Source organism: Schistocerca piceifrons, chromosome 9 (genome assembly GCF_021461385.2).
Source record: "Schistocerca piceifrons isolate TAMUIC-IGC-003096 chromosome 9, iqSchPice1.1, whole genome shotgun sequence".
Classification (NCBI taxonomy): domain Eukaryota; kingdom Metazoa; phylum Arthropoda; class Insecta; order Orthoptera; family Acrididae; genus Schistocerca; species Schistocerca piceifrons.
Genome location: NC_060146.1, coordinates 104891210 through 104895779, shown reverse-complemented (window position 1 = coordinate 104895779; position 4570 = coordinate 104891210). Strand labels below are relative to the sequence as shown.

The 4570-nt window shown below is 43.2% G+C and overlaps 1 pseudogene; it reads left to right on the top strand.

The window, feature by feature from the left end:
• The first annotated feature begins 556 nt into the window (after positions 1-556).
• On the top strand, positions 557-674 carry LOC124717401 (annotated as a pseudogene).
• The last annotated feature ends 3896 nt before the right edge of the window (positions 675-4570 follow it).

The window sequence follows — 4570 nt, the reverse complement described above, 5'->3', positions numbered from 1 at the left end:
TGATCACATAATTTCATAGGGACTTTGGCCTCCACGATCGCCTGACCTAACATCACCTGACTTTTTCTTCTGTGGTTCAGCGAAAGCAACTGTCAATAAAAACCGTCCAAAATCCAGCGATGAATTGAAAACTGTAATATCCACTTTCACTGGTTCTGTTACAGAAGAAATGTTACAGCTTGTGTTTGGAAACATGATTAGACGAATTGAATTGTGTATTCAACAACAGGGGGGACACTTTCAACATTTAATGTGAAAATTTCTAAGTAAAAATGAACATTCAATAAATTAATAAATTGTATTTCAAGGAGTTTCATTTCGGTATATTCACTGCGGCATACGGCACGCGCGGCTAACAATCATACGACACTACGGAGAGACTTTTTGAACAACCCGTGCTTACTTATCAATGACCCTCCATACAAGATAACATCCTTCATCCCCTCCTACGGAAAAACCTTAGTTGACCGTATATTTGACAGCACATGTCGGTGTCATACCGCTAACAAGCACCACAGTCCTACGAAATAAAATTTAAGGCATGTCTATAATCTCAGGCAACGGCATTATCGCAGTGGGTACACCGGTTCCCGTCAGATCACCGAAGTTAAGTGCTGTCGGGCGTGGCCGGCACTTGGGTGGGTGACCATCTGGGCCGCCATGCGCTGTTGCCATTTTTTGGGGTGCACTCAGCCTCGTGATGCCAACTGAGGAGCTACTAGACCGAATAGTAGCGGCTCCCACTCAAAGAAAACCATCATAACAAACGGGAGAGCAGTATGCTGACCACACGCTCTTCCCATCCGCATCCTCAACTGAAGATGACACGGCGGTCGGATGGTCCCGATGGGCCACTTGTAGCCTGAAGACGGGATGCTGTCGAACTGTGTGTTTATAATCTCAGAAACTACACTGATTGATGAGGAAGCCTTATGTACATTGTTTATAAATATTTGGTATAAACTAGCAACTGCGAAGACGATGTTAGTGCCATCAAGCAGGGAATGGTAGAACTGCTTGGAAACAAACAAGGCTGTCCACATGCAACGCCAAACCGGCGCGAGTTGGGACTTAAGGAGCCGGTGACAGGTAATGCTTAATTCATAAACGACCTGTAATATGGGATGAATCAGATATTAATTTCATAATAACAGATCTTTTGTACGGAAATGGCGCTGCAGCTGGATGGAGTGGGTGGTTGGGTAACTTGCAGCTCATATCTTTGTGATGAGATATCACTACAGATGTCAATTAAATATGCAACAGACAACATTTGTGCCTCTGAAATCTTTCATGCTGTGTGCTGCTTAACTCGTTTATACAGGGTGGTCCATTGATCGTGACCGGGCCAAATATCTCACGAAATAAGCGTCAAACGATAAAACTACCAAGAGCGAAACTTGTCTATCTTGAAGAGAGAAACCAGATGGCGCTATGGTTGGCCCGCTAGATGGCGCTGCCATATGTCCAACGGATATCAACTGCGGATTTTTTAAAAAATAGGAACCCACATTTTATATTACATATTCGTATAGTACATATAGAAATATGAATGTTTTAGTTGGACCACTTTTTTCGCTTTGTGATAGGTGGCACTGCAAAAGTCACAAACATATGGCTCACAATTTTAGACGAACAGTTGGTAACGGGTAGGTTTTTTAAATTAAAATACAGTACATAAGTACGTTTGAACATTTTATTTCGGTTGTTCCAATGTGATACATGTACCTTTGTGAACTTATCATTTCTGAGGACGCAAGCTGTTACAGCGTGATTACCTGTAAATACCACATTAATGCAATAAATGCTCAAAATGATGTCCGTCAATCTCAATGCATTTGGCAATACGTGTAACGACATTCCGCTCAACAGCGAGTAGTTCGCCTTCCGTAATGTTCGCACATGCATTGACAATTCGCTAACGCATGTTCTCAGGCGTGGTCGGTGGATCACGATAGCAAATATCCTTCAACTTTCCCCACAGAAAGAAATCCGGGAACGTCATATCCGGTGAACTGTGGGCCATGGTATGGTGCTTCCACCTGTCATGAAATATGCTATTCAATACCGCTTCAACCGCACACGAGCTATGTACTGGACATCCATCATGCTGGAAGTACATCGCCATTCTCTCATGCAGTGTAACATCTTGTAGTAACATCGGTAGAACATTGCGTAGGATATCAGCATACATTGCACCATTTAGATTTCCATCGATAAAATGGGGGCCAATTATCCTTCCTCCCACAATGCCGCACCATACATTAACCCGCCAAGGTCGCTGATGTTCCACTTGTGGTACCCATCGTGGATTTTCCGTTGCCCAATAGTGCATATTATGCCGGTTTACGTTAGCGCTGTTGGTGAATGAAGCTTCGTCGCTAAATAGAGCGCGTGCAAAAAATCTGTCATTGTTCCGTAATTTCGCTTGTGCCCAGTGGCAGAACTGTACACGACGTTGAAAGTCGTCGCCATGCAATTCCTGGTGCATAGAATTACGGTACGGGTGCAATCGATATTGATGTAGCATTCTCAACACCGATGTTTTTGAGATTCCCGATTCTCGCGCAGTTTGTCTGCTACTGATGCACGGATTAGCCGCGACAGCAACTAAAACACCTACTTGGGCATCACCATTTGTTGCAGGTCGTGGTTGACGTTTCACACGTGGCTGAACATTTCCTGTTTCCTTAAATAACGTAACTATCCGGCGATCGGTCTGGACACTTGGATGATGCCCAGGATACCGAGCAGCATACATAGCACACGCCCGTTGGGCATTTTGATCACAATAGCCATACATCAACACGATATCTGCCTATTCTGCACTTGGTAAACGGTCCATTTTAACACGGGTAATGTATCACGATGCAAATACCGTCAGCACTGGAGGAATGTTACGTGATACCCCGTATTTATACGTTTGTGACTATTACAGCGCCATCTATCACAAAGCGAAAAAAAAGTGGTCCAACTAAAACATTCATATTTCTTTACGTACTACACGAATATGTAATAAAAAATGGGGGTTTCTATTAGAAAAACGCAGTTGATATCCGTTTGATCTATGGCAGCGCCATCTAGAGGGCCAACCATAGTGCCATTTGGTTTCTCCCTTCAAGCTAGACAAGTTTCGTTGTTTGTAGTTTTTTCGATTTACGCTTATTTCGTGCGATATTTGGCCCATTCACTGTCAATGGACCATCCTGTATTGTATGAAAGTGACGATATTCAGTAAGCTGAAATTGTTTTCTGAATTTGATCATGATTCTATACAGTCATCCATAAAGAAAATTAAATTACCACTGCCCCAGACAGGTCGCCCATCCGTACATACTTAGGGCTACGCGCGCAAAGCTGGGGCAGTCGCTAGTTCTTCTATAAAATAGAGCCCGCGCAGAATAACGTGGGCGGTAGATGCGCAGGCAGGCAGGGCATGCGTACGGAGAGCGGTAGTGGTAGGGGATATAGGCAGACGTTGCGCTCACAATTTTTGTAGGTATTAAGGGGCGTCCCTTGCCTGGTGACCATTCCAAAGAACTGTCACCTCTGCTTTGGTTAGCATCTAAAAAGAATTCCGCCGAAAATGCAGCGATTTATTTTCGCCTGATCCATTAACCATTTGCAGCTTTCAGAGAAATGTTATTAGTGAGGAATTCTGAGTAAAACATACACATTTCTCTTGTTTCTATCTTAAAATTTGCTTTTTTTGCCATAACTCAGCGGAGTTTACCCACAGCTCACTAACACGTTGTGCTGTCGCAACTGCGAGAGAATTCTAAAACAGTGGTTTGTTAAGTGTATTAAGTCAGGATCTGAAAAAAAGTAAGATCAACATCTTATGAAAAAGCACATCTTCGGTACAAAATAAACGTGTAGTGACCTCACTTATATTGTTAGTCCTCCCCGGTAGCTGAATTATCAGTGTGACGGATTGTCGGTCAGCTGGGCCCGGGTTCGATTCCCGGCCGTGTCGGGGAATTTTCTCCGCCCAGGGACTGGGTGTTGTGCTGTCCTCATCATCATCCTATCATCCTTATCTACTGCAGGTCGCCGATGTTGCGTCAAATTGAAAGACCGGCACCCGGCCAACGGTCTGCCCGACGGGGGGTACTAGTCATAAGAATAAACAAAAATAAACTTATATTGTTCCGAAACCCATAGCATTTCTCATTTCACCAGCTATGTATGGCCCTTAAAAATTGCATTCTTTCATTGGAAAAGTCTGTAGTTAGTGGAATAACATGGTAGGTAATGATGTTTTGCATAATAACGATATGGAAAAATACTCTCCTCCTTTTTGTACTATCATTTACCAAAGTCTCATGTCGATATCTGAAACTGTTAATGAAATATCAGAAATGTTGGGAATATTTCACTCTGGTTTTATCACTGGCACGGCGCAATTGCAAATGAGCGTACTACGTCAGATCAGTTTTCTCAAGACTGGTGACAGAAACCTCCACCAAAATCTAAGGAAAAATTACATATGTTCGCTAAATCGCATGTGCAGCAATATATTGTGTAATAACCACAAAAAAATGGTTCCAGTGGCTCTAACCATAATGGG